Source organism: Tiliqua scincoides, chromosome 13 (assembly GCF_035046505.1).
Source record: "Tiliqua scincoides isolate rTilSci1 chromosome 13, rTilSci1.hap2, whole genome shotgun sequence".
NCBI classification, from domain to species: domain Eukaryota; kingdom Metazoa; phylum Chordata; class Lepidosauria; order Squamata; family Scincidae; genus Tiliqua; species Tiliqua scincoides.
Genome location: NC_089833.1, coordinates 8,081,858 through 8,089,357, shown reverse-complemented (window position 1 = coordinate 8,089,357; position 7,500 = coordinate 8,081,858). Strand labels below are relative to the sequence as shown.

The window sequence follows — 7,500 nt, the reverse complement described above, 5'->3', positions numbered from 1 at the left end:
TCCAGTTATGGAAAAGGCTTCCGGAGTCAACCTCGAGGCCAAATCCGGAGCAGGAGTCCCTGAGGCAGTTCATGGCTGAACACAGTCACGTTCTGGTAACTCCTTCAACGCTGCTGGAACCAACTGTATTGGCCTCTGCCTTTCCATTGGACCATTTCAGCGATGTGGAGAGGGGGGATTTGCTGCATGGGAAACAGCCTATCCTCCATATCTACTTTACCCAGGCTCCACACACTGGAGAGGACACTCTGTTCCAGAACACTATTCAGAGCGTGAGATACCATAGTCTTCCGAGACTGAAGGATGCCAACAAGATGTGTATATTTGGAAACATTAAGTTAAACTAGTGGAACTGATCGTTTTATAATTTTCCCCACTAACAATGTGGCTCTGTTAGGACAGAATTACACATGCATGCTTTCAACACAGAATTGTTTCTTTTTACAAACATTGGGGGCGGGAGGGGTGTGCACAAAATGACCCAAACCATAACAGGAGAGTGGGGGGACTTCAGCATTTAGCCAACGCTGTGGTCACTAATCTGATTGTGTCCCTCTCCCCTCTACTTCCTATTTACAGTTTTCCAAAAAGCTTTCATTGCATTTAAGTGGAAGCTTTTTAAAAACAGTGAATTGAAGGCAGAGGGAGAGGGGATACAACCAGATTGGAAACTGAAATGGAGGCTAAGTGCTCATGTTCCCCACCATGATTTTGGGCTGTTTTCTGTAGACCTGGATCTTGGTATGTTCCGTCAATACCGAGCTAAACAAGCGCATCGGTAAAGCATGCATTTATATGCACCCATAATCTACCCTCTAAGATCAATGCCTGGATGTTTGCATGCTCTCCTTATAAAACATTGTACCTTAAGCGACAACATCAATATACAGGAGATCTTCAATTCAGGCAAGTGCTCACGATATTATTTTTACTTACGAAAGTCCATCAGGAAACTGCGCCCGTAAGTAATTGTGAGAGATTTATATTCCCACGGGATGCCTCCAGATTCTTGGCACGGCTCGTGCCCAATTTGAGAGACAGGCGTGAGCATAAATCCTCTGGACAAGGGCAATTTGCAAAAACACCCATACAAGCAAAAGCTGCATCAGGGGAGGGGGCCAGCAAAGAAGTGGCAACAAGGATGACATGTCTTTTCAGGGACTAAAGAAGTCATTATTAAATTGCTAAAATGCAACTCCAACAGGATTCGCCTGTTTAAAACGGTTGTCCTGCTCCCAGTCATATATAATAGATGCCGCTACTTCTGAACAATAGTTCCTTAAATACGGTGGGTACATTTGTTTAAAACAGAGGTTACACACTGGCAAGCTTTCTGGGCCATGATGGGTCCTCAACCAACAACCAGGAAGAGTAGGAAGGCAGGATAAGGCAATCACCTGCCTATCTCACTTCCTCCTGTTCTGCTGCCAAAACAAGTTTCAGAGGAGGAAGAAACTGCCCAAGGAAGGCAGAAGGTCCATGTCGTCAGGTGGCAGAAGAGGCAGCAATGCTTCCTTCCCTCTCCCACACACCATACTTATTCCGCGACCATCGCCATTCTCAAAAGCAGACTATCCAAAGCAGTGGTATAGTTTATGGCTCCTGTTACCAGGCAAACAAATGCCAAATCCCTAAAGCTCTCCTCCTTTCCCTACAATTGGAATCATTCTTCGTTGGAGGGGGTAAGGGAAAAAAATAACAGTGGCTGGAGGGGGCAATTAGTGTTTAACAGAAGGCTTAACTGCACACACCCCCACCCCCTCTATCTTTGCAAAATGGCCCTCCAATAAAACTTGTTGCCAACTAGGGGCTTGGGGAGAGAGGAGAGAGAGAGAGATGAAGCTCACAGTACTGAATAAAGGTACCGATTCTACTGAAGCTATCATAGCATAGCCTCAAATACAGTCCAAAACTTGCACTCTAAACATTGTTTGAGAACAGGACGGCTGTATATACCGTCTTAGCCATGAAGTCATTTATCCTTAAAGATCAATGAAATTCACATGCTACACTGTGCTTGGATAGAAACGAGGCAAGTCAATGTCAGCCCTAGGGCTGACTGCAAAGCCGCAGGATCCGAGAGGGAAGAACGAGCCATTTGATAAATGAAACAAAGTACTTGTATCCAAAAAGGAGAACTGAGATCAGTGCGTGCTCAGACCCCTGCATTTAGCTGTACAAATAAAGTAATGTAGTAAACTGCTTTGGAAGACTCTTACCACTGCAGCTGGAAGCACTTTCCAGGGCTCTCTGGGATGCTCCAAGGAGCAAAATGGCTCTTTTGTCACAACTAGGAGATCACTGGATGAATCAAGCCACCTGGGGATGCAGCAAGGCGCGACCTGCAGATTAAAAGGACAAGAACTGGTTTTGTACCTTAACACTCATTACAATGCTCCCAAATGACTACTTTGTTATTTCGCTTCAAGGGAGAGATAAGCGACAACTATACTTAGGGTTGAGAATAACATTTGGGAGCCTCCAAAACGCTTTCATGTGAAGACTGGAGGGCTTCAACAGGCTGGTCAGAGCCCAGAAGTGGGTCGCAACCCACCCTAAGATGGACTGCGGCAATGCTGCAGCTGCCATTTTGTTTAGAGCCTCAGGTCTGCACAGTTTGAACAGCAGCCAGGGCTAGATGTTCTAGATAGGGGAATTCTCATCACAGACTTGGATGCTGGAGGAGGTGTTTGGTGACGTCCCCCCTTCAACCTTGAACAAGCCCCTTCGGTCTCCCATCCATTCACCCTGCTCTGGCACTCCCTCGATCACTTCCTCTTTCTCTCCCTTCCATAATTGAGCCCACAACAGTTGCCATTCTGCTCTCCATTCCTCTTCTTCTTCCAACTGGGCTGGGAGAAAAGAAGGGACATGATGACACATGTTGATCGACAGCCATTAATTACTAAATGGCTCCATCTCAAAAGGCCTCACAATCTTAACAAAAAGATGCAGAAGGAACACCAACAAATGGCTACTGGAAAAGATGCTATGATGGGCATGAATGCTTATTTTATGTTTACACCCCACCTTTCCACCCACCTCCAACACAAGGTAGTTTACATAACAGACAAGATAAAAACAATAATCAGTACAGTCAAAAGAAGTCAGTGACACTCTAATTAAGAGCGTGAACAAAAAACTCGTCAGACTTCTGCAGAAGACCAGCAAGTAGGTGGCAATCCTAACGGGAGGAGAGAGGCCAGGCGCCACAGTAGAAAAGGCCCTGTGGCAATTTGCCACAAACAGAGCGTCAAAAAGGTTACACTATCCACATCAGGGTCAGCTGTGACGACTGCTTGGGACAAGCAGACTCCCACAGCGTCTGCCGATTAAAAGGTTCTCAGCTAAGGTCCTTTGAAGAACATTTCAAGGCAGCACCTGTGCGTACCTGCCAATGATATCACTGCTCCTGCTGCAGGAGAAGTCCCGGAGCTTGGCTCCTCTTCGACTACACCCCTGGTTCCAGGGCTCAGCCCTGCTCAGATTAAGTACAGCTAAGAGGGGGGAATTAATTTGCAATCACCTCCTTTTAGCCTCGTCACAGAATTGTCACCTCACCATGTCTTGTCACAGACAATGACATGCAAACAGAACAGACTCACAGCCCAATCCTATCCACACTTTCCTGGGAGTAAGCCCCACTGACTCTAATGGGACATAATGTCTAATGTCTAATATGTCTATTTTTGAGTAGACATGCCTAGGATTGGGCTGTCAGACATTTGTGCGGCTCCCAAATTACCGCTGAAGCCGCTTGTGAAAATGACGTCTCCGGTTCCAAAAGCAGGACTAAATTCAGTCCTCCTGGATGTTGACATATAATTCTGAAGGTGTGAACTTGGTGCCTAAGGAGGCAGCATATGTGAAAATAAAGTTTCAGCGCATCTCATGCTTCCTGCATCCCGGTGCATCACTTAACAACCCAAGTTTATTCCTCTGGCACATGCAATTCAAAGGAGGAAAGAGAGAAAAAAAAGTCCATCAGCAAGAGGAAAGCTGGGGAGTTGAGAAGCCATCATCTGGGAAAGAAACAGCCAGGCTCAATATATCAAGTGGGGAAGCAAACATCAGCTCCAGCCCATGAATCCCTCCTGAGTTCAAAGCCATTTCAGCAAATGAAAGCTCTGGAATGGGGCTTAACACCCACCCCCCCAAAGTCGCTATGTGCGTTAAAATGCAACCTGGTAACCCAACCCTGTGTACGTGTGTAGTAGTTGGCATCCTTCAGTCTCGGAAGACTATGGTGTCACGCTCTGAATGGTGGTTCTGGAACAGAGTGTCCTCTCCAGTGCGTGAAGCCTGGGTAAAGTAGGTATGGGGGATAGGCTGTTACCCATGCAGCAAATCCCCCCTCTCCACGTCGCTGAAATTGTCCAGTGGAAAGGCAGAGGCCAATACAGTTGGTTCCAGCGACGTCGCAAGAGTTGCCAGAACGTGACTGTGTTCAGCCATGAACTGCCTCAGGGACTCCAGCTCCGGATTTTGCCTCGAGGTTGACTCCTGAAGCCTTTTTAGTTTAGTTGCAGACTAATGGTCTGAGTCCAGGCAGAGTTAAGCCTGCCCAAGCCGACTCTACCTTCTCCCCTACTGACCTGCCCACATGCTAAAAATTTTTTCAGAAGTCTGCTCAGACTTAGGGCCCAATCCTATCCAACGTTCCAGCACCGGTGCAGCCGCAGTGCAGCCCCAAGGTAAGGGAGCAAGTGTTCCCATACCCTGAGGAGACCTCTGTGACTGCCTCCCCACCATAGGATGCAGTGCACACCCCACTGGCAAGGCTGCACCGGCACTGGAAAATTGAATAGGATTGGGCCCTTAGTCTGCCATTTGGGGTATGGTGGATGGCTCCCAGAGGACAAGGCCTTATCAGTGAGGGCACCCAGACTGTAAAACACCCTTCCTGCGGAGGTTCTTTCCACCCCTTCGCTACTTCTCTTGCTGGGCTAATTTTCAAGCCCTTTTCCCACCTATCCACCTGCATCCTGCTGCAGTTTTCTGCCAACTGTTTTAATTCTGCTGTCAAATTAGCCAGCCATTCTTCCCTGCCTATCTTTTGCTTCGTGCTGGTTGATCGCCAAGCTTTACAAGTTACAATTATTGTTTTAATTATTATTATGGATGTTACCTACTTAGACTGCCGTAGCAATGATTCATTCCAGTTGGCCTACTTTCTGCCTACTTCGATAAAAACAGTAAAATATGGATTTTGTTAATCATCATTTTATGCATCTCCTGCTGTTATGGTCTCTGGCCAATAGGACTGGAAAACTGAATCAGATTTAAAATCAGATTTTTATTGATTTATAAGTCTCCTTACAGACTTTTTAGATCAGAAGGGCTGAGAAACACACAGTACATCTCTTCATCATCTCCAATGGACTTAAGCACAGCCCGTTCTGCATTAGATCAGGCTTTAAATCCCACCGAGTTCAATTAATCAGCAACTGGGTAGGAGCACATAGACTACAAAAGTCTCCTTTAAGTTAGGCTTACAAGGAGGTCCTCTAAAGGTAATAATAATATTGAGCATTTGTATAGAATTTTATGAGCTGGCAAAAAGTCCCATATGGATTATCTTGTTGTAGTCCTTACAACAACCTTGTAAGGGAGTACTAGCAGCGGGCAACTGGGGGAAAACCCTGTACTGGTTCTCCTCTACCTGCCTCCAGTAGCACACTGGCTGCTACTTCTGTCACCAGGGCTGAGGATTTAGGGCAGCCATTTTCAACCACTGTCCCGTGGCACACTGGTGCACCGCTAGTGGTTCACAGGTGTGCCACAGGAGTTTGGGGGAAGGTCATTTGTTAATAGGGCCAATGAGAGATGTGAGCCCCCACTGGCAGCATGGTGTGCCTTGTCAATTATCAAAAACCTGGTGGTGTGCCTTGACCATTTTAGTGCCTTGGCGGTGTGCCGTGAGATGAAATAGGTTGAAAAACACTGGTTTAGGGGTCTGCCAGATCTTGAGTAGACCTTGAGTAAGTATGGGCTCTTGGTCACTATGCAAGCTGACACCACCCCTTGTGGTCACTGTTGTTGGCAACCTTCAGTGTCGAAAGACTATGGTATCGTGCTCTGAATGGTGGTTCTGGCACAGCGTCTAGTGTGGCTGAAAAGGCCGATTCGGGAGTGACAATCCCTTCCACACCGGGAGCAAGTGCAGTCTGTCCCTGGTCTGTCTCCCTGGCTATGGGCCTTCCTTCTTTGCCTCTTAGACTGTTGGCCAAGTGTCTCTTCAAACTGGGAAAGGCCATGCTGCACAGCCTGCCTCCAAGCGGGCCGCTCAGAGGCCAGGGTTTCCCACTTGTTGAGGTCCATTCCTAAGGCCTTCAGATCCCTCTTGCAGATGTCCTTGTATCGCAGCTGTGGTCTACCTGTAGGGCGCTTTCCCTGCACGAGTTCTCCATAGAGGAGATCCTTTGGGATCCGGCCGTCATCCATTCTCACAACATGAGTAAGTATTAAACCCATTTTGCAGATGAAGAAAGAACGAGGCTGAGAGAGAGTGGCTTGCCTTAGGCCACCTAATAAGTTCATGGCACAGGCAAGATTCAAAACTAGGCAAGTCAGGATTTCATGACTCAGTGTCTTAGCCATTGCACAAGACCTGCTCTCATCAGACTTCACCCATGAAAAAAAATATACACAGGCCGCCTGGACCTTGCTCAGAGATAGAACAACAGCACTGCATGCAGAGGACCCATGGTTTGCTTCCTGACATCTCCAGATAGGGCAGGGAAAGACCCCTATCTGACACTCTGGAGAAAGACATCCCATCACAACAGACAAACACTAAGCAGGGTGGACCAATGGCCTGCCTTAGTGCATGGTAGCTTCATATTGTTGGGTGCTTGTGTCCAACTTCCCCAAACAGCAAGAAGTTCCAGGGGGACAGTGTTAATCTGGTTTCGGACTTCCTTTGGAGGAGACATCACTAGAGGCTTCTGGTGATTTTGGAATATATACTTTATACACATATTGGTTTGCACATGGGATGGAGTGAGGTAACACATTCCCACAAGCCACATCAGTTCCATGTGCCTTCTAAGCATGTCTACAATTGCTCGCTATCAGCTCTTCCTCTTGGCTTCCATTCTACTTTCTCTCATAACAAATCCCCCCCCCCCCCAGAATCTACAGTTCACACTGTCTTTGTTTTTCTCAGGGACAAAGAGAAGTGAGTCACCCAACATTCATGCCACAGTCCCTCCTCTTGGGTAGATGTACAGTCTCTCCCATTCAGGACTATCAAGGAGTTGTTAAGAACCATTCAGTAGCCTCTTGGCTTATTCACTTAATCAAAAGCCCCCCCCCCCTTCCCGGTCCTGATCCTCTTCCTGAATACTTAATTTAACACAAAGTGCTCACCAGCTGGAGCTCTAACATACAAGAGGGGCTGATCTGAAATTATAACACCTCAAATTCATTTCCTAATCTCCTGACACTGTTCAGCTATGTGCTTACTTGCCAGGTAAACCAGGTAAGTGGCTGCGTACA

At 47.1% G+C, this 7,500-nt stretch overlaps 1 protein-coding gene across 1 annotated transcript in view; it reads right to left on the bottom strand.

Annotated features, from left to right (window-relative positions):
- The window catches only part of LOC136663868 (ankyrin repeat and fibronectin type-III domain-containing protein 1-like), a 473,183-nt gene that overhangs the window by 450,823 nt on the left and 14,860 nt on the right, over positions 1–7,500 (bottom strand). Inside the window, exon 2 of the mRNA XM_066640828.1 lies at positions 2,220–2,342. The gene's annotated coding sequence lies outside the window, so the exon portion shown is untranslated. The remainder of the gene's footprint in view (positions 1–2,219; positions 2,343–7,500) is intronic.